Genomic DNA, 23,082 nt, shown 5'->3' on the forward strand with positions numbered 1-23,082 from the left:
ACGCTACTTTTCTGTCGTCTTAAACGATGGACATACTTCCAAGCAGCTGCGAGATCATAAGAAAAGAAACGCTGCACCACTGCTTTTGCCGCACTCGAATGATTGAATTGCGATTCTTAAAAAGAAATGAATGTTCGCTCTGTCCAACACTTTCAAGCACATCTGTGTACTCACGATCTCAGCGACGGCTTTCTGCAGTCCCAGCGTCAGTGCGAGGTCAACCGATAACCACAGTAAGAAGCGGTCGTCGCGAAACTCAGTATTCTTAAACGGAAATTTTCGTCTTGTTGAGAATGGCGTCACTGGTTTGCACCCGCATTCGCCCACGCATGTCACGTGTGTGCGAAAATTTTTGCTCCTCTTTACACAAAATCGCACGCAGCCGGTAGGACTCGAACCTACGCTCCCAGAGAGAATCTGATTTCGAGTCAGACGCCTTAACCACTCGGCCACGACTGCCGCTAGCGCGGGTTCTGCCGACACATGCAACTGCTAACGTTTCAAGCACTGTGGTGTCAGAAGACGGCGTAGCTGCATTATTTTCCGTAGCGTTTCCACCGCTACCAGACGAATCGCTACCAAAGTATTAAAATTTCCGCCGACACAGGGACTTGAACCCTGGACCCTTAGGTTAAAAAGCCCTATGCTCCACCGACTGAGCTGTCCGGGCTCGCACGAGGCTGCGAAACCCCCCACGATACATTCACTCATGTCCTTTACTGTTGTGCAATCGCTGCATGGAGCAGTTACTAATAAAACGTCGCCTGAATGCTGTCTACAGACTTATCGCGCTAAGCTCGTAACACACTATCGAAGACTGCTGACACACGATGCAACAACAAATTACAGCAGTCGTTACGGCTCATACGTTGGAGCAGAGAATTTACGTGTTTAGTCGACCCTCACTGGCCAGTTGGAAAATTCACAAGAATTTCGAATGCAATGTTTCCCACGTTTTCGCTCATTTCACGGTTCCGTTGAAGACCTTCTTCACCACCTGACAGAAAAAGGAAACGCAGTCGGTAGGACTTTTTTGATTCTTTTGCTTCTAAGGGAGTTAGTTGTCTAGTGAGTTCCTCTTATGGCATGCACTAGGCAACCAGAACAGCTACAGGAGAGAGTCATTTTTGTTGTCAGCGGTAGTTGCATTATCGCAAACGCAGAGCAATTCCATGGGCGTCGCATCAAAATGAATACGTGCCGAAACCCGGGATCGAACCAGGGACCTTTAGATCTTCAGTCTAACGCTCTCCCAACTGAGCTATTTCGGCTGACGCTGAGGTTTGCAGTTTGCATGTGTTCGTGAACTCTGTCTCGTTGCCACTTTCACAGTCACCTTCGTCTGATAAGACACAGGGACGCTGAAAGGCGAGCATCCGATGCAGCGAAGTTCCACACACATTTCTTCTGCTTCCATCATCGTTAAAAGCAAACATGTCGACTCGATTCGTGTAATATTGACTTCGCTGAATTCACGTGACGCCACGCTGGCGCTAGAAAACCCGTGCTATATCGATGCCAGGGGCAACTCGTGTGCAGCGAACGAGACACAAGGAGGAGTGAGCCTCTCCACCGTATAAGAGGCAGTACCTAGCAGATACACGCGGTAAAACATTCGACTTGCGTTAGCTCATGAATGGCTACACGTCATCGTCTGCAAGCTAAAATGGACACGTCTGCACTGCCCAGTGAGGCGACACTTGTACTAACACCTGGTGGGCGGCTGTGAGACGGGGAGATGAGCTGCGGCTTCTGGGCGCGACTGTAACGCTGCGCCATGGATCAAATAACACTGCACATTGCTGGTGACCCACGTGTTTAGTAGTGACGCAACTGAACGTTCATCTTGTGAGAGCGAGAAAATTTTCGCAGTCGGCAGGACTCGAACCTACGCTCCCAGAGGGAATCTGATTTCAAGTCAGACGCCTTAACCACTCGGCCACGACTGCTGGTGGCGGAAATGTCTCCCGACAACGGAAACTGCCATCTTTAGAAGCAATCTGATGGCAGAAAGCGGCGTGGCCTCACTCATTTCTGTAAGGTTTCCATTGGCCGTTTCCAAAATGTAATAATTTTCGCCCAGACAGGGACTTGAACCCAGGACCATTTGATTGAAAACCTACCGCTCTGCCGACTGAGCTATGCGGGCCCACGCACGAGCATTATCGTACAGCTGCGTGGTGTCCGAGTGATTCGCATGTCGTAATTGCTGGCTTATGGCTCCAATGGCGACTTCACCGACTTCCCACTGACGCACCGCTGACGCTACTTTTCTGTCGTCTTAAACGATGGACATACTTCCAAGCAGCTGCGAGATCATAAGAAAAGAAACGCTGCACCACTGCTTTTGCCGCACTCGAATGATTGAATTGCGATTCTTAAAAAGAAATGAATGTTCGCTCTGTCCAACACTTTCAAGCACATCTGTGTACTCACGATCTCAGCGACGGCTTTCTGCAGTCCCAGCGTCAGTGCGAGGTCAACCGATAACCACAGTAAGAAGCGGTCGTCGCGAAACTCAGTATTCTTAAACGGAAATTTTCGTCTTGTTGAGAATGGCGTCACTGGTTTGCACCCGCATTCGCCCACGCATGTCACGTGTGTGCGAAAATTTTTGCTCCTCTTTACACAAAATCGCACGCAGCCGGTAGGACTCGAACCTACGCTCCCAGAGAGAATCTGATTTCGAGTCAGACGCCTTAACCACTCGGCCACGACTGCCGCTAGCGCGGGTTCTGCCGACACATGCAACTGCTAACGTTTCAAGCACTGTGGTGTCAGAAGACGGCGTAGCTGCATTATTTTCCGTAGCGTTTCCACCGCTACCAGACGAATCGCTACCAAAGTATTAAAATTTCCGCCGACACAGGGACTTGAACCCTGGACCCTTAGGTTAAAAAGCCCTATGCTCCACCGACTGAGCTGTCCGGGCTCGCACGAGGCTGCGAAACCCCCCACGATACATTCACTCATGTCCTTTACTGTTGTGCAATCGCTGCATGGAGCAGTTACTAATAAAACGTCGCCTGAATGCTGTCTACAGACTTATCGCGCTAAGCTCGTAACACACTATCGAAGACTGCTGACACACGATGCAACAACAAATTACAGCAGTCGTTACGGCTCATACGTTGGAGCAGAGAATTTACGTGTTTAGTCGACCCTCACTGGCCAGTTGGAAAATTCACAAGAATTTCGAATGCAATGTTTCCCACGTTTTCGCTCATTTCACGGTTCCGTTGAAGACCTTCTTCACCACCTGACAGAAAAAGGAAACGCAGTCGGTAGGACTTTTTTGATTCTTTTGCTTCTAAGGGAGTTAGTTGTCTAGTGAGTTCCTCTTATGGCATGCACTAGGCAACCAGAACAGCTACAGGAGAGAGTCATTTTTGTTGTCAGCGGTAGTTGCATTATCGCAAACGCAGAGCAATTCCATGGGCGTCGCATCAAAATGAATACGTGCCGAAACCCGGGATCGAACCAGGGACCTTTAGATCTTCAGTCTAACGCTCTCCCAACTGAGCTATTTCGGCTGACGCTGAGGTTTGCAGTTTGCATGTGTTCGTGAACTCTGTCTCGTTGCCACTTTCACAGTCACCTTCGTCTGATAAGACACAGGGACGCTGAAAGGCGAGCATCCGATGCAGCGAAGTTCCACACACATTTCTTCTGCTTCCATCATCGTTAAAAGCAAACATGTCGACTCGATTCGTGTAATATTGACTTCGCTGAATTCACGTGACGCCACGCTGGCGCTAGAAAACCCGTGCTATATCGATGCCAGGGGCAACTCGTGTGCAGCGAACGAGACACAAGGAGGAGTGAGCCTCTCCACCGTATAAGAGGCAGTACCTAGCAGATACACGCGGTAAAACATTCGACTTGCGTTAGCTCATGAATGGCTACACGTCATCGTCTGCAAGCTAAAATGGACACGTCTGCACTGCCCAGTGAGGCGACACTTGTACTAACACCTGGTGGGCGGCTGTGAGACGGGGAGATGAGCTGCGGCTTCTGGGCGCGACTGTAACGCTGCGCCATGGATCAAATAACACTGCACATTGCTGGTGACCCACGTGTTTAGTAGTGACGCAACTGAACGTTCATCTTGTGAGAGCGAGAAAATTTTCGCAGTCGGCAGGACTCGAACCTACGCTCCCAGAGGGAATCTGATTTCAAGTCAGACGCCTTAACCACTCGGCCACGACTGCTGGTGGCGGAAATGTCTCCCGACAACGGAAACTGCCATCTTTAGAAGCAATCTGATGGCAGAAAGCGGCGTGGCCTCACTCATTTCTGTAAGGTTTCCATTGGCCGTTTCCAAAATGTAATAATTTTCGCCCAGACAGGGACTTGAACCCAGGACCATTTGATTGAAAACCTACCGCTCTGCCGACTGAGCTATGCGGGCCCACGCACGAGCATTATCGTACAGCTGCGTGGTGTCCGAGTGATTCGCATGTCGTAATTGCTGGCTTATGGCTCCAATGGCGACTTCACCGACTTCCCACTGACGCACCGCTGACGCTACTTTTCTGTCGTCTTAAACGATGGACATACTTCCAAGCAGCTGCGAGATCATAAGAAAAGAAACGCTGCACCACTGCTTTTGCCGCACTCGAATGATTGAATTGCGATTCTTAAAAAGAAATGAATGTTCGCTCTGTCCAACACTTTCAAGCACATCTGTGTACTCACGATCTCAGCGACGGCTTTCTGCAGTCCCAGCGTCAGTGCGAGGTCAACCGATAACCACAGTAAGAAGCGGTCGTCGCGAAACTCAGTATTCTTAAACGGAAATTTTCGTCTTGTTGAGAATGGCGTCACTGGTTTGCACCCGCATTCGCCCACGCATGTCACGTGTGTGCGAAAATTTTTGCTCCTCTTTACACAAAATCGCACGCAGCCGGTAGGACTCGAACCTACGCTCCCAGAGAGAATCTGATTTCGAGTCAGACGCCTTAACCACTCGGCCACGACTGCCGCTAGCGCGGGTTCTGCCGACACATGCAACTGCTAACGTTTCAAGCACTGTGGTGTCAGAAGACGGCGTAGCTGCATTATTTTCCGTAGCGTTTCCACCGCTACCAGACGAATCGCTACCAAAGTATTAAAATTTCCGCCGACACAGGGACTTGAACCCTGGACCCTTAGGTTAAAAAGCCCTATGCTCCACCGACTGAGCTGTCCGGGCTCGCACGAGGCTGCGAAACCCCCCACGATACATTCACTCATGTCCTTTACTGTTGTGCAATCGCTGCATGGAGCAGTTACTAATAAAACGTCGCCTGAATGCTGTCTACAGACTTATCGCGCTAAGCTCGTAACACACTATCGAAGACTGCTGACACACGATGCAACAACAAATTACAGCAGTCGTTACGGCTCATACGTTGGAGCAGAGAATTTACGTGTTTAGTCGACCCTCACTGGCCAGTTGGAAAATTCACAAGAATTTCGAATGCAATGTTTCCCACGTTTTCGCTCATTTCACGGTTCCGTTGAAGACCTTCTTCACCACCTGACAGAAAAAGGAAACGCAGTCGGTAGGACTTTTTTGATTCTTTTGCTTCTAAGGGAGTTAGTTGTCTAGTGAGTTCCTCTTATGGCATGCACTAGGCAACCAGAACAGCTACAGGAGAGAGTCATTTTTGTTGTCAGCGGTAGTTGCATTATCGCAAACGCAGAGCAATTCCATGGGCGTCGCATCAAAATGAATACGTGCCGAAACCCGGGATCGAACCAGGGACCTTTAGATCTTCAGTCTAACGCTCTCCCAACTGAGCTATTTCGGCTGACGCTGAGGTTTGCAGTTTGCATGTGTTCGTGAACTCTGTCTCGTTGCCACTTTCACAGTCACCTTCGTCTGATAAGACACAGGGACGCTGAAAGGCGAGCATCCGATGCAGCGAAGTTCCACACACATTTCTTCTGCTTCCATCATCGTTAAAAGCAAACATGTCGACTCGATTCGTGTAATATTGACTTCGCTGAATTCACGTGACGCCACGCTGGCGCTAGAAAACCCGTGCTATATCGATGCCAGGGGCAACTCGTGTGCAGCGAACGAGACACAAGGAGGAGTGAGCCTCTCCACCGTATAAGAGGCAGTACCTAGCAGATACACGCGGTAAAACATTCGACTTGCGTTAGCTCATGAATGGCTATACGTCATCGTCTGCAAGCTAAAATGGACACGTCTGCACTGCCCAGTGAGGCGACACTTGTACTAACACCTGGTGGGCGGCTGTGAGACGGGGAGATGAGCTGCGGCTTCTGGGCGCGACTGTAACGCTGCGCCATGGATCAAATAACACTGCACATTGCTGGTGACCCACGTGTTTAGTAGTGACGCAACTGAACGTTCATCTTGTGAGAGCGAGAAAATTTTCGCAGTCGGCAGGACTCGAACCTACGCTCCCAGAGGGAATCTGATTTCAAGTCAGACGCCTTAACCACTCGGCCACGACTGCTGGTGGCTGAAATGTCTCCCGACAACGGAAACTGCCATCTTTAGAAGCAATCTGATGGCAGAAAGCGGCGTGGCCTCACTCATTTCTGTAAGGTTTCCATTGGCCGTTTCCAAAATGTAATAATTTTCGCCCAGACAGGGACTTGAACCCAGGACCATTTGATTGAAAACCTACCGCTCTGCCGACTGAGCTATGCGGGCCCACGCACGAGCATTATCGTACAGCTGCGTGGTGTCCGAGTGATTCGCATGTCGTAATTGCTGGCTTATGGCTCCAATGGCGACTTCACCGACTTCCCACTGACGCACCGCTGACGCTACTTTTCTGTCGTCTTAAACGATGGACATACTTCCAAGCAGCTGCGAGATCATAAGAAAAGAAACGCTGCACCACTGCTTTTGCCGCACTCGAATGATTGAATTGCGATTCTTAAAAAGAAATGAATGTTCGCTCTGTCCAACACTTTCAAGCACATCTGTGTACTCACGATCTCAGCGACGGCTTTCTGCAGTCCCAGCGTCAGTGCGAGGTCAACCGATAACCACAGTAAGAAGCGGTCGTCGCGAAACTCAGTATTCTTAAACGGAAATTTTCGTCTTGTTGAGAATGGCGTCACTGGTTTGCACCCGCATTCGCCCACGCATGTCACGTGTGTGCGAAAATTTTTGCTCCTCTTTACACAAAATCGCACGCAGCCGGTAGGACTCGAACCTACGCTCCCAGAGAGAATCTGATTTCGAGTCAGACGCCTTAACCACTCGGCCACGACTGCCGCTAGCGCGGGTTCTGCTGACACATGCAACTGCTAACGTTTCAAGCACTGTGGTGTCAGAAGACGGCGTAGCTGCATTATTTTCCGTAGCGTTTCCACCGCTACCAGACGAATCGCTACCAAAGTATTAAAATTTCCGCCGACACAGGGACTTGAACCCTGGACCCTTAGGTTAAAAAGCCCTATGCTCCACCGACTGAGCTGTCCGGGCTCGCACGAGGCTGCGAAACCCCCCACGATACATTCACTCATGTCCTTTACTGTTGTGCAATCGCTGCATGGAGCAGTTACTAATAAAACGTCGCCTGAATGCTGTCTACAGACTTATCGCGCTAAGCTCGTAACACACTATCGAAGACTGCTGACACACGATGCAACAACAAATTACAGCAGTCGTTACGGCTCATACGTTGGAGCAGAGAATTTACGTGTTTAGTCGACCCTCACTGGCCAGTTGGAAAATTCACAAGAATTTCGAATGCAATGTTTCCCACGTTTTCGCTCATTTCACGGTTCCGTTGAAGACCTTCTTCACCACCTGACAGAAAAAGGAAACGCAGTCGGTAGGACTTTTTTGATTCTTTTGCTTCTAAGGGAGTTAGTTGTCTAGTGAGTTCCTCTTATGGCATGCACTAGGCAACCAGAACAGCTACAGGAGAGAGTCATTTTTGTTGTCAGCGGTAGTTGCATTATCGCAAACGCAGAGCAATTCCATGGGCGTCGCATCAAAATGAATACGTGCCGAAACCCGGGATCGAACCAGGGACCTTTAGATCTTCAGTCTAACGCTCTCCCAACTGAGCTATTTCGGCTGACGCTGAGGTTTGCAGTTTGCATGTGTTCGTGAACTCTGTCTCGTTGCCACTTTCACAGTCACCTTCGTCTGATAAGACACAGGGACGCTGAAAGGCGAGCATCCGATGCAGCGAAGTTCCACACACATTTCTTCTGCTTCCATCATCGTTAAAAGCAAACATGTCGACTCGATTCGTGTAATATTGACTTCGCTGAATTCACGTGACGCCACGCTGGCGCTAGAAAACCCGTGCTATATCGATGCCAGGGGCAACTCGTGTGCAGCGAACGAGACACAAGGAGGAGTGAGCCTCTCCACCGTATAAGAGGCAGTACCTAGCAGATACACGCGGTAAAACATTCGACTTGCGTTAGCTCATGAATGGCTATACGTCATCGTCTGCAAGCTAAAATGGACACGTCTGCACTGCCCAGTGAGGCGACACTTGTACTAACACCTGGTGGGCGGCTGTGAGACGGGGAGATGAGCTGCGGCTTCTGGGCGCGACTGTAACGCTGCGCCATGGATCAAATAACACTGCACATTGCTGGTGACCCACGTGTTTAGTAGTGACGCAACTGAACGTTCATCTTGTGAGAGCGAGAAAATTTTCGCAGTCGGCACGACTCGAACCTACGCTCCCAGAGGGAATCTGATTTCAAGTCAGACGCCTTAACCACTCGGCCACGACTGCTGGTGGCGGAAATGTCTCCCGACAACGGAAACTGCCATCTTTAGAAGCAATCTGATGGCAGAAAGCGGCGTGGCCTCACTCATTTCTGTAAGGTTTCCATTGGCCGTTTCCAAAATGTAATAATTTTCGCCCAGACAGGGACTTGAACCCAGGACCATTTGATTGAAAACCTACCGCTCTGCCGACTGAGCTATGCGGGCCCACGCACGAGCATTATCGTACAGCTGCGTGGTGTCCGAGTGATTCGCATGTCGTAATTGCTGGCTTATGGCTCCAATGGCGACTTCACCGACTTCCCACTGACGCACCGCTGACGCTACTTTTCTGTCGTCTTAAACGATGGACATACTTCCAAGCAGCTGCGAGATCATAAGAAAAGAAACGCTGCACCACTGCTTTTGCCGCACTCGAATGATTGAATTGCGATTCTTAAAAAGAAATGAATGTTCGCTCTGTCCAACACTTTCAAGCACATCTGTGTACTCACGATCTCAGCGACGGCTTTCTGCAGTCCCAGCGTCAGTGCGAGGTCAACCGATAACCACAGTAAGAAGCGGTCGTCGCGAAACTCAGTATTCTTAAACGGAAATTTTCGTCTTGTTGAGAATGGCGTCACTGGTTTGCACCCGCATTCGCCCACGCATGTCACGTGTGTGCGAAAATTTTTGCTCCTCTTTACACAAAATCGCACGCAGCCGGTAGGACTCGAACCTACGCTCCCAGAGAGAATCTGATTTCGAGTCAGACGCCTTAACCACTCGGCCACGACTGCCGCTAGCGCGGGTTCTGCTGACACATGCAACTGCTAACGTTTCAAGCACTGTGGTGTCAGAAGACGGCGTAGCTGCATTATTTTCCGTAGCGTTTCCACCGCTACCAGACGAATCGCTACCAAAGTATTAAAATTTCCGCCGACACAGGGACTTGAACCCTGGACCCTTAGGTTAAAAAGCCCTATGCTCCACCGACTGAGCTGTCCGGGCTCGCACGAGGCTGCGAAACCCCCCACGATACATTCACTCATGTCCTTTACTGTTGTGCAATCGCTGCATGGAGCAGTTACTAATAAAACGTCGCCTGAATGCTGTCTACAGACTTATCGCGCTAAGCTCGTAACACACTATCGAAGACTGCTGACACACGATGCAACAACAAATTACAGCAGTCGTTACGGCTCATACGTTGGAGCAGAGAATTTACGTGTTTAGTCGACCCTCACTGGCCAGTTGGAAAATTCACAAGAATTTCGAATGCAATGTTTCCCACGTTTTCGCTCATTTCACGGTTCCGTTGAAGACCTTCTTCACCACCTGACAGAAAAAGGAAACGCAGTCGGTAGGACTTTTTTGATTCTTTTGCTTCTAAGGGAGTTAGTTGTCTAGTGAGTTCCTCTTATGGCATGCACTAGGCAACCAGAACAGCTACAGGAGAGAGTCATTTTTGTTGTCAGCGGTAGTTGCATTATCGCAAACGCAGAGCAATTCCATGGGCGTCGCATCAAAATGAATACGTGCCGAAACCCGGGATCGAACCAGGGACCTTTAGATCTTCAGTCTAACGCTCTCCCAACTGAGCTATTTCGGCTGACGCTGAGGTTTGCAGTTTGCATGTGTTCGTGAACTCTGTCTCGTTGCCACTTTCACAGTCACCTTCGTCTGATAAGACACAGGGACGCTGAAAGGCGAGCATCCGATGCAGCGAAGTTCCACACACATTTCTTCTGCTTCCATCATCGTTAAAAGCAAACATGTCGACTCGATTCGTGTAATATTGACTTCGCTGAATTCACGTGACGCCACGCTGGCGCTAGAAAACCCGTGCTATATCGATGCCAGGGGCAACTCGTGTGCAGCGAACGAGACACAAGGAGGAGTGAGCCTCTCCACCGTATAAGAGGCAGTACCTAGCAGATACACGCGGTAAAACATTCGACTTGCGTTAGCTCATGAATGGCTATACGTCATCGTCTGCAAGCTAAAATGGACACGTCTGCACTGCCCAGTGAGGCGACACTTGTACTAACACCTGGTGGGCGGCTGTGAGACGGGGAGATGAGCTGCGGCTTCTGGGCGCGACTGTAACGCTGCGCCATGGATCAAATAACACTGCACATTGCTGGTGACCCACGTGTTTAGTAGTGACGCAACTGAACGTTCATCTTGTGAGAGCGAGAAAATTTTCGCAGTCGGCAGGACTCGAACCTACGCTCCCAGAGGGAATCTGATTTCAAGTCAGACGCCTTAACCACTCGGCCACGACTGCTGGTGGCGGAAATGTCTCCCGACAACGGAAACTGCCATCTTTAGAAGCAATCTGATGGCAGAAAGCGGCGTGGCCTCACTCATTTCTGTAAGGTTTCCATTGGCCGTTTCCAAAATGTAATAATTTTCGCCCAGACAGGGACTTGAACCCAGGACCATTTGATTGAAAACCTACCGCTCTGCCGACTGAGCTATGCGGGCCCACGCACGAGCATTATCGTACAGCTGCGTGGTGTCCGAGTGATTCGCATGTCGTAATTGCTGGCTTATGGCTCCAATGGCGACTTCACCGACTTCCCACTGACGCACCGCTGACGCTACTTTTCTGTCGTCTTAAACGATGGACATACTTCCAAGCAGCTGCGAGATCATAAGAAAAGAAACGCTGCACCACTGCTTTTGCCGCACTCGAATGATTGAATTGCGATTCTTAAAAAGAAATGAATGTTCGCTCTGTCCAACACTTTCAAGCACATCTGTGTACTCACGATCTCAGCGACGGCTTTCTGCAGTCCCAGCGTCAGTGCGAGGTCAACCGATAACCACAGTAAGAAGCGGTCGTCGCGAAACTCAGTATTCTTAAACGGAAATTTTCGTCTTGTTGAGAATGGCGTCACTGGTTTGCACCCGCATTCGCCCACGCATGTCACGTGTGTGCGAAAATTTTTGCTCCTCTTTACACAAAATCGCACGCAGCCGGTAGGACTCGAACCTACGCTCCCAGAGAGAATCTGATTTCGAGTCAGACGCCTTAACCACTTTTTTTTTTTTTTTTTTTTTTTTTTTTTTTTTTTCGGGCCTCCATCCACCCCTTATAGCCCGTCCTTCTGCTCGCCATTTAGTCGCCTTCGTTGGCGCGGCATCAAAGGCCTTTGATTTAAGGAAAATGAAAACGTTGTGGGTTATATGCGTCGTTCACGATACAAGCATCTATATGAAGAAAATAGTAACTGAAATTTATCGCGGCTCCATTGCCTCGTGTTAACAGAAAACGTCAAAGAAGTTAAAAGAAAATTGAAAATCCATTTCTTCTAAAAGTAAAATGCTTCGTTCTGAACTCTGCGAAATTGAAGGAGAACTAAAATATTGCTCGAAACAGAAAACTGAATTTTCTTCTTCTAACGAAATGAAGCTTGAACTCTTGCCAATCGATTACTTCAGTGGTGTTTGTAACTTGTGGTTCGGTCAACATGACATATTATTCGCCTTATAGATGGTCCGTCTGATCTTGAGTGAGTATCTACTGAATGTTCGTTAACATGAAATTCAATCAAATGATCTGGTAGTCTCTTTTTTTTTACGTTACAGTTTTGAGCAGGTAGTTGGCGAAGTTATCCTTATAGTTTTTCGTTTTCATTAGCATATGGTGCTGAGTTGTAAGATAGACCCAGAAGTCTTCTTTACTCTTTTCTTCTTTTGTAAATAAGTAATGTACAGTTGCGGCTTTTAACCAGTTTAGTGCGTTCCTTCTCGTCCGTGGGTACGGGGTATCGTCCGGCGTCAGAAAGGCAGCAGGTGTTATATATCTGGGCGATGTTCTACTGATGAGTGCTAACTTGTGCGTGATATATTCCCATATATCTTTTATGTTTTCGCACACAAACCTGTGTTCATCAGTATCTATTAAATTACACGTTGTGCACAAAGGTGATTCTGCGAGGTGTATGTTATGTAGTTTGGAGTTAGTTGCCAATTTTCTGTTAACTGCGAAATACCAAGTGGCTTTCATTGTTGACGGCAAATACGGACAATGGATGTTCTCCCAGATTACCTTCCAGTCGTAAAGGTTGTATTTTTCTTCAACGTTATTTTTCTTTTTATCTTTCATGAGTTCCTGGTACACGTGTTTCACTGTCTTCATTTCTTGTTCGGGGATCCTTGTGTGTACATAACTGTACTCCAGTAAAAACCATTTTAAGTGGTAAAGCCCGTTTGGAATATGTTGCACCGTGATTGGTGGCCTGAGGTCGGCCGGAGCTATCTCAGTAAGCAGGTGAGCAGCGAGACTATCAGCTGAGTGTTTCCATTGGTGGAAAGTTTTTGATATGTATAAAGCTTGCGCCTTCTTTCCAACATCGACAAGATTTAAGCCACCATTTTTTGTGGCAAGCGTTAAGGTGTCAAACTGAACTTTAAAAATGTGGTGATGGCTGACAAACTGTCCTAACGCTGACATAATTCGTTTTGCAGTGAGTGCAGACATTGGTAAAACTTGAGCGATATAAGTGAGTTTCGAGGTGAGGTATACATTTGCGACCATAACTTTCTGAATTTCATTTAGTTTTCGTACTCTGTGTTCCCGTATGCTGGCACGAATAGTCCGTAGAAGCTTTCGATAGTTGGTTGCAATGGTGTGCCGAATATTATTCTGAAAATCAATTCCAAGGCACTTGAATATCTTCAGCTGACGTAGTTGTCTGTGAGGGTGCGATCCTAGGCCGCGGCCAATATTGAATATTCCAGACTTTGTCCAGTTTAGCTGTGCACCTGACGCTTGCTCATATTGCCTGACTATCTGTAGTGCGGTCTCCACTTCAGTTCTATTTAGTACAAGGAAACCGACATCGTCTGCATACGCCTTGCACACTACTCGGGATCCATGTATGACGATGCCCTGTAAACTTTGCGTCAGGGTAGCTAACAAAGGCTCAATGGCAATCGCAAAAAGCGCCATGGACATTGGGCAGCCCTGCCTGACGGAACTGGCTATCTCTATTGCTCGGGTAGGCTGGCCATTGATGATGACTCTGGATAAATTAGTCGCTACCATCTGTTGTATAATTGCGACGAACCCAGGTGGAAAACCCATCGCATACATGGTACGAAAGAGATACTGGTGGTTTACCCTGTCAAAGGCTTTGTCGAAGTCCAAGGACATGATGGCACATTTCAGCTTACAGACTTCCGCAATAGAGATTAAATCACGGTAGTCGCACAAAGTCTGTTGAATTTTCCGATCCTTGCCCACGCTGGTCTGGTAAGGGCCAATGATACTGGTCATTGTAGATTTAAGCCTTTGGGCCAAAAGTCTCGCAAATATTTTATAGTCGCTGTTGAGCAGCGTTATCGGTCTTAGATTTTTTACGTTTGCACTGCCTGAGGTTTTTTTAATTAGAACGATTATGCCTTCACAGAAGCTGGCGGGGATCACGTTGTTGTGGTCTAGAAGTTCGTTACAGATGCAAGTGATTTTCGCCTTTATGGTGTTCCAGAATTGTTGATAGAATTCGGCGGGAATTCCGTCAGGTCCGGGGGATTTATTCTTAGCACTTTTCCAGAGTACATATTCCACGTCTTCTTCGGTCGCCACGTCTAATAGCTTTTCCGCGTCCACGAGACTGACTCTGTTGCGCAAATTATTCAAAAGAGCATCCTGCGCTTGCACGTTTACTTCTTTATTTGACATCAAGGTGGTGAAGTAGTTGAGCACCGCCGCTTTAATCTCGTTGTGCGTAGTCAGCGTTGCGCCATCCTCAGCAATTAACTCCGTCAGTATTTTACGGGACCCTTTCTTACTTTCTTGGATCATATGGTAGACTGAGGTGAGTTCTTGGTGTACAGTAGTCTGGACCCGCGACCTAACTTTGTAGCCTTCTAGCTGCGTCCTCCTTAGGGTTAGGATTTTGGCCTGGATTTTCTTAATGCGTTGACAATTCTCGACAGCCGAAGTACCGAGCATATACAGTTCCCGCAGACAATGAAAATAGAAATTGATCGTCCTTTGAAGCCAAAAGCTCTTTTCCCGTGCGTAGTTCATGAAACACCACCTAATTTTAGGTTTGGCGCACCTCAGCCACCAATCAATGGCCGAATTATAAGAGGCAAATCGTTGCTCACATTCTCGCCAGGTATTGAGGAAGGCTTCTTGACACGCCGAGTCTTGTAGATGTGAAACATTTAATTTCCACAGGCCCCTGTATCGACACGTCCGTTGTCGGTCTAGACTTATAGTACAGATGTATGCAGCATGATCGGAGAACGCCACTGGCCATACTTCTGACTGCAGAATGTTATTCCTCAAAGTGGGTGTGACATAAATTCGATCAAGACGGCTTGCCGAATGGGTCGTGATATGGGTAAACCCAGGTGCTGCCCCATGCTTGAGCTCCCAAGAATCAACTAAGCGCAAGTCTCGTACAATTCGTTCCAGTTCAAGTGATTTGTTAAGATTGGGAGTCTGGTCCTTTGCACTGATGACACAGTTAAAGTCGCCTCCGAAGATGACACTGGTGTGGCGGACGCCAAAGAGAGGAACTATTTCTTCTTTAAAAAATTCTGCTCTTTGACGTCTATTACTGGAACCGGATGGGGCATAGACATTAATTAGTCTGTTGTTATAAAAAGTGCCCGCAATGCCCCTACTGTTCGGCAGTTTCGTGACGTCGGTAAGAATGATACCTTCCTTCACAATAAAAGCTGTACCTAATTCGCAACCGGCCCCAGGATTAGTGATCACATTATAACCTGGTATGCAATCAAGTCTGATCTCTGTTACTTCTTGTACAAATAAAATGTCTACATCAGCTGCATATAAAAAGTCTTTTAAATGTTGCAGTTTAAGAGCGCTACGTATCTTATTAATATTGAGAGTAGCAAGTCGATAGGCCTGTGGCGGAATAGTGGTGGACTAAACAGGAGCAATACCTAAAATCAGTCCGATATCAAACAGAAATAACGCTGGAAAAAACAAGTCACGTCGTAGAAGCACTTTGGAAGCAATTCCAGATAACAAAAACATGTATTGACAGTCACTTTAAAGGCAGAGTTAAAAATAATCTCCGGTTGAAAAGGGATCAGTCGTGCGTTCTTTTTGCGCGGCAGTTTCTGTCGAGGCGTTATCTTTCTCGGTAACATCGTCGTCTTTGGAGACTGAAGTGACGGCTGTCACCGTTTCGGAAGTATCCATACTGTCTACTTCGGCAGTGGATTCTGTATCGTCCGCCCAACTAGTTGGCGGCGGTTGTGTCGAGGTCGTTACCGACTCTGGAGCAGGATAGAGTTTGGCCATGCGGACATCACAGTCGGTTCGGAGTTGAGCTGACTGTTCGGGGTTCAGAGGGAGAGCATCTGAGACATTGTCACGGACTGATGGTAAAATGGCTGAGGGATGATCATGGTTTGTGCTATCAGATGCTTTGTCACTGAGTTGTTCACCTATCTGTTTAGCCTTTTCGCGCAGAACCGGTGCAATCTGTTCCGCACCCTGGCGGGCAACTCTCCGTTTTTTAGTTTTTCTGGGAGACGTACGATTGTGTGGGCCTTGATCGGAACCTGCTGGAGATTCCCCCTGTGGAGTAGCAGCGGCCGATTGGGGCGCAGCCGTTTGCATGTCGGATGCCTGTTCTTCGGTGACTACTACGGACGGCGATACTTCTATGGGTTTAGGTGGGGTCTCTTCCGGCGTTGCAACAGTCCCCATTTGCGTCACTGGCGCAGGCACAACAGTATTTTCACTGACTTCGGTGACCGTGGATGTAGCCGAAAGCCCACGCGCCACGGCGACGTACGTCACAGGCAGTGTTGTCATCGCGGGGGGCCTGGCTGCCTCGCCGGCAGGCAGCTGCGCCACTCGCCTCTGCACGCATTCGGCACGCACGTGACCTGTCGAATTGCATGCGGCACACGTTCGAGGCTGATCATCGTACATTACTATCGCACGATACCCGCATACGTTAACATAAGACGGGATGTGCTTCTGCAGCTCGATTTTCAATTGCCGCACCCCATTAAGAACCGGGAATTTATGTGCACTAGACCAACGTTCCGCAATATTGCTGATGATTTTACCGTAGGGACAGAGCACTGCGTTGATCTGTTCACTGGTTATTTCAAATGGAAGTTCAAAAAGTCGAACAGTCCGTATTCCTAGGCCGGCATGCGAAACAACAACTTCCCCCACATTTCCATCGCTATGTTTAAATTTTAGGATACCACCACAAGATTCAACTATTTTCTCACACATGTCTGATCGAGCTAATTTAACGAAAACGGTGCTACTGACAATCGAAAGATGTATCCCGATTATATCCTCAAGTCCTATCTTTACTTCATCTTCTAACCATTGCTCAACTTCAAAAGATTTAGGTCGGACAAAGTTTCTGTCAAAAGTAAACTTCAGTGTGTCTTTCCTACTCGGTTGAGACATCACGAAATCGAGTTCATTTCCAGATCACACAAAACACTGGTAGACACTGAAGCAAGCGCAGTGACTCACCACACGTAAACAGCGACGGCGCGGCGCGCAGCACAGCACGTCCGACCTCGACCGCGTCCGCCGGCTGACTGCGTGCCACTCGGCCACGACTGCCGCTAGCGCGGGTTCTGCCGACACATGCAACTGCTAACGTTTCAAGCACTGTGGTGTCAGAAGACGGCGTAGCTGCATTATTTTCCGTAGCGTTTCCACCGCTACCAGACGAATCGCTACCAAAGTATTAAAATTTCCGCCGACACAGGGACTTGAACCCTGGACCCTTAGGTTAAAAAGCCCTATGCTCCACCGACTGAGCTGTCCGGGCTCGCACGAGGCTGCGAAACCCCCCACGATACATTCACTCATGTCCTTTACTGTTGTGCAATCGCTGCATGGAGCAGTTACTAATAAAACGTCGCCTGAATGCTGTCTACAGACTTATCGCGCTAAGCTCGTAACACACTATCGAAGACTGCTGACACACGATGCAACAACAAATTACAGCAGTCGTTACGGCTCATACGTTGGAGCAGAGAATTTACGTGTTTAGTCGACCCTCACTGGCCAGTTGGAAAATTCACAAGAATTTCGAATGCAATGTTTCCCACGTTTTCGCTCATTTCACGGTTCCGTTGAAGACCTTCTTCACCACCTGACAGAAAAAGGAAACGCAGTCGGTAGGACTTTTTTGATTCTTTTGCTTCTAAGGGAGTTAGTTGTCTAGTGAGTTCCTCTTATGGCATGCACTAGGCAACCAGAACAGCTACAGGAGAGAGTCATTTTTGTTGTCAGCGGTAGTTGCATTATCGCAAACGCAGAGCAATTCCATGGGCGTCGCATCAAAATGAATAGGTGCCGAAACCCGGGATCGAACCAGGGACCTTTAGATCTTCAGTCTAACGCTCTCCCAACTGAGCTATTTCGGCTGACGCTGAGGTTTGCAGTTTGCATGTGTTCGTGAACTCTGTCTCGTTGCCACTTTCACAGTCACCTTCGTCTGATAAGACACAGGGACGCTGAAAGGCGAGCATCCGATGCAGCGAAGTTCCACACACATTTCTTCTGCTTCCATCATCGTTAAAAGCAAACATGTCGACTCGATTCGTGTAATATTGACTTCGCTGAATTCACGTGACGCCACGCTGGCGCTAGAAAACCCGTGCTATATCGATGCCAGGGGCAACTCGTGTGCAGCGAACGAGACACAAGGAGGAGTGAGCCTCTCCACCGTATAAGAGGCAGTACCTAGCAGATACACGCGGTAAAACATTCGACTTGCGTTAGCTCATGAATGGCTATACGTCATCGTCTGCAAGCTAAAATGGACACGTCTGCACTGCCCAGTGAGGCGACACTTGTACTAACACCTGGTGGGCGGCTGTGAGACGGGGAGATGAGCTGCGGCTTCTGGGCGCGACTGTAACGCTGCGCCATGGATCAAATAACACTGCACATTGCTGGTGACCCACGTGTTTAGTAGTGACGCAACTGAACGTTCATCTTGTGAGAGCGAGAAAATTTTCGCAGTCGGCAGGACTCGAACCTACGCTCCCAGAGGGAATCTGATTTCAAGTCAGACGCCTTAACCACTCGGCCACGACTGCTGGTGGCGGAAATGTCTCCCGACAACGGAAACTGCCATCTTTAGAAGCAATCTGATGGCAGAAAGCGGCGTGGCCTCACTCATTTCTGTAAGGTTTCCATTGGCCGTTTCCAAAATGTAATAATTTTCGCCCAGACAGGGACTTGAACCCAGGACCATTTGATTGAAAACCTACCGCTCTGCCGACTGAGCTATGCGGGCCCGCGCACGAGCATTATCGTACAGCTGCGTGGTGTCCGAGTGATTCGCATGTCGTAATTGCTGGCTTATGGCTCCAATGGCGACTTCACCGACTTCCCACTGACGCACCGCTGACGCTACTTTTCTGTCGTCTTAAACGATGGACATACTTCCAAGCAGCTGCGAGATCATAAGAAAAGAAACGCTGCACCACTGCTTTTGCCGCACTCGAATGATTGAATTGCGATTCTTAAAAAGAAATGAATGTTCGCTCTGTCCAACACTTTCAAGCACATCTGTGTACTCACGATCTCAGCGACGGCTTTCTGCAGTCCCAGCGTCAGTGCGAGGTCAACCGATAACCACAGTAAGAAGCGGTCGTCGCGAAACTCAGTATTCTTAAACGGAAATTTTCGTCTTGTTGAGAATGGCGTCACTGGTTTGCACCCGCATTCGCCCACGCATGTCACGTGTGTGCGAAAATTTTTGCTCCTCTTTACACAAAATCGCACGCAGCCGGTAGGACTCGAACCTACGCTCCCAGAGAGAATCTGATTTCGAGTCAGACGCCTTAACCACTCGGCCACGACTGCCGCTAGCGCGGGTTCTGCCGACACATGCAACTGCTAACGTTTCAAGCACTGTGGTGTCAGAAGACGGCGTAGCTGCATTATTTTCCGTAGCGTTTCCACCGCTACCAGACGAATCGCTACCAAAGTATTAAAATTTCCGCCGACACAGGGACTTGAACCCTGGACCCTTAGGTTAAAAAGCCCTATGCTCCACCGACTGAGCTGTCCGGGCTCGCACGAGGCTGCGAAACCCCCCACGATACATTCACTCATGTCCTTTACTGTTGTGCAATCGCTGCATGGAGCAGTTACTAATAAAACGTCGCCTGAATGCTGTCTACAGACTTATCGCGCTAAGCTCGTAACACACTATCGAAGACTGCTGACACACGATGCAACAACAAATTACAGCAGTCGTTACGGCTCATACGTTGGAGCAGAGAATTTACGTGTTTAGTCGACCCTCACTGGCCAGTTGGAAAATTCACAAGAATTTCGAATGCAATGTTTCCCACGTTTTCGCTCATTTCACGGTTCCGTTGAAGACCTTCTTCACCACCTGACAGAAAAAGGAAACGCAGTCGGTAGGACTTTTTTGATTCTTTTGCTTCTAAGGGAGTTAGTTGTCTAGTGAGTTCCTCTTATGGCATGCACTAGGCAACCAGAACAGCTACAGGAGAGAGTCATTTTTGTTGTCAGCGGTAGTTGCATTATCGCAAACGCAGAGCAATTCCATGGGCGTCGCATCAAAATGAATACGTGCCGAAACCCGGGATCGAACCAGGGACCTTTAGATCTTCAGTCTAACGCTCTCCCAACTGAGCTATTTCGGCTGACGCTGAGGTTTGCAGTTTGCATGTGTTCGTGAACTCTGTCTCGTTGCCACTTTCACAGTCACCTTCGTCTGATAAGACACAGGGACGCTGAAAGGCGAGCATCCGATGCAGCGAAGTTCCACACACATTTCTTCTGCTTCCATCATCGTTAAAAGCAAACATGTCGACTCGATTCGTGTAATATTGACTTCGCTGAATTCACGTGACGCCACGCTGGCGCTAGAAAACCCGTGCTATATCGATGCCAGGGGCAACTCGTGTGCAGCGAACGAGACACAAGGAGGAGTGAGCCTCTCCACCGTATAAGAGGCAGTACCTAGCAGATACACGCGGTAAAACATTCGACTTGCGTTAGCTCATGAATGGCTATACGTCATCGTCTGCAAGCTAAAATGGACACGTCTGCACTGCCCAGTGAGGCGACACTTGTACTAACACCTGGTGGGCGGCTGTGAGACGGGGAGATGAGCTGCGGCTTCTGGGCGCGACTGTAACGCTGCGCCATGGATCAAATAACACTGCACATTGCTGGTGACCCACGTGTTTAGTAGTGACGCAACTGAACGTTCATCTTGTGAGAGCGAGAAAATTTTCGCAGTCGGCAGGACTCGAACCTACGCTCCCAGAGGGAATCTGATTTCAAGTCAGACGCCTTAACCACTCGGCCACGACTGCTGGTGGCGGAAATGTCTCCCGACAACGGAAACTGCCATCTTTAGAAGCAATCTGATGGCAGAAAGCGGCGTGGCCTCACTCATTTCTGTAAGGTTTCCATTGGCCGTTTCCAAAATGTAATAATTTTCGCCCAGACAGGGACTTGAACCCAGGACCATTTGATTGAAAACCTACCGCTCTGCCGACTGAGCTATGCGGGCCCACGCACGAGCATTATCGTACAGCTGCGTGGTGTCCGAGTGATTCGCATGTCGTAATTGCTGGCTTATGGCTCCAATGGCGACTTCACCGACTTCCCACTGACGCACCGCTGACGCTACTTTTCTGTCGTCTTAAACGATGGACATACTTCCAAGCAGCTGCGAGATCATAAGAAAAGAAACGCTGCACCACTGCTTTTGCCGCACTCGAATGATTGAATTGCGATTCTTAAAAAGAAATGAATGTTCGCTCTGTCCAACACTTTCAAGCACATCTGTGTACTCACGATCTCAGCGACGGCTTTCTGCAGTCCCAGCGTCAGTGCGAGGTCAACCGATAACCACAGTAAGAAGCGGTCGTCGCGAAACTCAGTATTCTTAAACGGAAATTTTCGTCTTGTTGAGAATGGCGTCACTGGTTTGCACCCGCATTCGCCCACGCATGTCACGTGTGTGCGAAAATTTTTGCTCCTCTTTACACAAAATCGCACGCAGCCGGTAGGACTCGAACCTACGCTCCCAGAGAGAATCTGATTTCGAGTCAGACGCCTTAACCACTCGGCCACGACTGCCGCTAGCGCGGGTTCTGCCGACACATGCAACTGCTAACGTTTCAAGCACTGTGGTGTCAGAAGACGGCGTAGCTGCATTATTTTCCGTAGCGTTTCCACCGCTACCAGACGAATCGCTACCAAAGTATTAAAATTTCCGCCGACACAGGGACTTGAACCCTGGACCCTTAGGTTAAAAAGCCCTATGCTCCACCGACTGAGCTGTCCGGGCTCGCACGAGGCTGCGAAACCCCCCACGATACATTCACTCATGTCCTTTACTGTTGTGCAATCGCTGCATGGAGCAGTTACTAATAAAACGTCGCCTGAATGCTGTCTACAGACTTATCGCGCTAAGCTCGTAACACACTATCGAAGACTGCTGACACACGATGCAACAACAAATTACAGCAGTCGTTACGGCTCATACGTTGGAGCAGAGAATTTACGTGTTTAGTCGACCCTCACTGGCCAGTTGGAAAATTCACAAGAATTTCGAATGCAATGTTTCCCACGTTTTCGCTCATTTCACGGTTCCGTTGAAGACCTTCTTCACCACCTGACAGAAAAAGGAAACGCAGTCGGTAGGACTTTTTTGATTCTTTTGCTTCTAAGGGAGTTAGTTGTCTAGTGAGTTCCTCTTATGGCATGCACTAGGCAACCAGAACAGCTACAGGAGAGAGTCATTTTTGTTGTCAGCGGTAGTTGCATTATCGCAAACGCAGAGCAATTCCATGGGCGTCGCATCAAAATGAATACGTGCCGAAACCCGGGATCGAACCAGGGACCTTTAGATCTTCAGTCTAACGCTCTCCCAACTGAGCTATTTCGGCTGACGCTGAGGTTTGCAGTTTGCATGTGTTCGTGAACTCTGTCTCGTTGCCACTTTCACAGTCACCTTCGTCTGATAAGACACAGGGACGCTGAAAGGCGAGCATCCGATGCAGCGAAGTTCCACACACATTTCTTCTGCTTCCATCATCGTTAAAAGCAAACATGTCGACTCGATTCGTGTAATATTGACTTCGCTGAATTCACGTGACGCCACGCTGGCGCTAGAAAACCCGTGCTATATCGATGCCAGGGGCAACTCGTGTGCAGCGAACGAGACACAAGGAGGAGTGAGCCTCTCCACCGTATAAGAGGCAGTACCTAGCAGATACACGCGGTAAAACATTCGACTTGCGTTAGCTCATGAATGGCTATACGTCATCGTCTGCAAGCTAAAATGGACACGTCTGCACTGCCCAGTGAGGCGACACTTGTACTAACACCT

At 48.8% G+C, this 23,082-nt stretch overlaps 22 non-coding genes across 22 annotated transcripts; all 22 read right to left on the reverse strand.

The window, feature by feature from the left end:
* Positions 1-377: 377 nt before the first annotated feature.
* Positions 378-459, reverse strand: Trnas-cga (transfer RNA serine (anticodon CGA)). The gene has a single exon. It is a non-coding gene; the product is annotated as a tRNA-Ser (tRNA).
* Positions 460-1,198: 739 nt separating this feature from the next.
* Trnaf-gaa (transfer RNA phenylalanine (anticodon GAA)) lies at positions 1,199-1,271 on the reverse strand. The gene has a single exon. It is a non-coding gene; the product is annotated as a tRNA-Phe (tRNA).
* Positions 1,272-1,867: 596 nt separating this feature from the next.
* Trnas-uga (transfer RNA serine (anticodon UGA)) lies at positions 1,868-1,949 on the reverse strand. Its single transcript has one exon. It is a non-coding gene; the product is annotated as a tRNA-Ser (tRNA).
* A 690-nt stretch (positions 1,950-2,639) lies between these two features.
* Trnas-cga (transfer RNA serine (anticodon CGA)) lies at positions 2,640-2,721 on the reverse strand. The gene has a single exon. It is a non-coding gene; the product is annotated as a tRNA-Ser (tRNA).
* Positions 2,722-3,460: 739 nt separating this feature from the next.
* Trnaf-gaa (transfer RNA phenylalanine (anticodon GAA)) lies at positions 3,461-3,533 on the reverse strand. Its single transcript has one exon. It is a non-coding gene; the product is annotated as a tRNA-Phe (tRNA).
* Positions 3,534-4,129: 596 nt separating this feature from the next.
* On the reverse strand, positions 4,130-4,211 carry Trnas-uga (transfer RNA serine (anticodon UGA)). Its single transcript has one exon. It is a non-coding gene; the product is annotated as a tRNA-Ser (tRNA).
* A 690-nt stretch (positions 4,212-4,901) lies between these two features.
* On the reverse strand, positions 4,902-4,983 carry Trnas-cga (transfer RNA serine (anticodon CGA)). Its single transcript has one exon. It is a non-coding gene; the product is annotated as a tRNA-Ser (tRNA).
* Positions 4,984-5,722: 739 nt separating this feature from the next.
* On the reverse strand, positions 5,723-5,795 carry Trnaf-gaa (transfer RNA phenylalanine (anticodon GAA)). Its single transcript has one exon. It is a non-coding gene; the product is annotated as a tRNA-Phe (tRNA).
* Positions 5,796-6,391: 596 nt separating this feature from the next.
* Positions 6,392-6,473, reverse strand: Trnas-uga (transfer RNA serine (anticodon UGA)). Its single transcript has one exon. It is a non-coding gene; the product is annotated as a tRNA-Ser (tRNA).
* Positions 6,474-7,163: 690 nt separating this feature from the next.
* Positions 7,164-7,245, reverse strand: Trnas-cga (transfer RNA serine (anticodon CGA)). Its single transcript has one exon. It is a non-coding gene; the product is annotated as a tRNA-Ser (tRNA).
* A 739-nt stretch (positions 7,246-7,984) lies between these two features.
* On the reverse strand, positions 7,985-8,057 carry Trnaf-gaa (transfer RNA phenylalanine (anticodon GAA)). The gene has a single exon. It is a non-coding gene; the product is annotated as a tRNA-Phe (tRNA).
* A 596-nt stretch (positions 8,058-8,653) lies between these two features.
* Trnas-uga (transfer RNA serine (anticodon UGA)) lies at positions 8,654-8,735 on the reverse strand. Its single transcript has one exon. It is a non-coding gene; the product is annotated as a tRNA-Ser (tRNA).
* A 690-nt stretch (positions 8,736-9,425) lies between these two features.
* Trnas-cga (transfer RNA serine (anticodon CGA)) lies at positions 9,426-9,507 on the reverse strand. Its single transcript has one exon. It is a non-coding gene; the product is annotated as a tRNA-Ser (tRNA).
* A 739-nt stretch (positions 9,508-10,246) lies between these two features.
* On the reverse strand, positions 10,247-10,319 carry Trnaf-gaa (transfer RNA phenylalanine (anticodon GAA)). Its single transcript has one exon. It is a non-coding gene; the product is annotated as a tRNA-Phe (tRNA).
* A 596-nt stretch (positions 10,320-10,915) lies between these two features.
* Positions 10,916-10,997, reverse strand: Trnas-uga (transfer RNA serine (anticodon UGA)). The gene has a single exon. It is a non-coding gene; the product is annotated as a tRNA-Ser (tRNA).
* A 7,045-nt stretch (positions 10,998-18,042) lies between these two features.
* On the reverse strand, positions 18,043-18,115 carry Trnaf-gaa (transfer RNA phenylalanine (anticodon GAA)). The gene has a single exon. It is a non-coding gene; the product is annotated as a tRNA-Phe (tRNA).
* Positions 18,116-18,711: 596 nt separating this feature from the next.
* Positions 18,712-18,793, reverse strand: Trnas-uga (transfer RNA serine (anticodon UGA)). The gene has a single exon. It is a non-coding gene; the product is annotated as a tRNA-Ser (tRNA).
* A 690-nt stretch (positions 18,794-19,483) lies between these two features.
* On the reverse strand, positions 19,484-19,565 carry Trnas-cga (transfer RNA serine (anticodon CGA)). The gene has a single exon. It is a non-coding gene; the product is annotated as a tRNA-Ser (tRNA).
* A 739-nt stretch (positions 19,566-20,304) lies between these two features.
* Positions 20,305-20,377, reverse strand: Trnaf-gaa (transfer RNA phenylalanine (anticodon GAA)). Its single transcript has one exon. It is a non-coding gene; the product is annotated as a tRNA-Phe (tRNA).
* A 596-nt stretch (positions 20,378-20,973) lies between these two features.
* Trnas-uga (transfer RNA serine (anticodon UGA)) lies at positions 20,974-21,055 on the reverse strand. Its single transcript has one exon. It is a non-coding gene; the product is annotated as a tRNA-Ser (tRNA).
* Positions 21,056-21,745: 690 nt separating this feature from the next.
* Trnas-cga (transfer RNA serine (anticodon CGA)) lies at positions 21,746-21,827 on the reverse strand. The gene has a single exon. It is a non-coding gene; the product is annotated as a tRNA-Ser (tRNA).
* Positions 21,828-22,566: 739 nt separating this feature from the next.
* On the reverse strand, positions 22,567-22,639 carry Trnaf-gaa (transfer RNA phenylalanine (anticodon GAA)). The gene has a single exon. It is a non-coding gene; the product is annotated as a tRNA-Phe (tRNA).
* Between the last annotated feature and the right edge of the window lie 443 nt (positions 22,640-23,082).

The sequence above is a fragment of the Schistocerca nitens genome, unplaced genomic scaffold (genome assembly GCF_023898315.1).
Source record: "Schistocerca nitens isolate TAMUIC-IGC-003100 unplaced genomic scaffold, iqSchNite1.1 HiC_scaffold_385, whole genome shotgun sequence".
NCBI classification, from domain to species: domain Eukaryota; kingdom Metazoa; phylum Arthropoda; class Insecta; order Orthoptera; family Acrididae; genus Schistocerca; species Schistocerca nitens.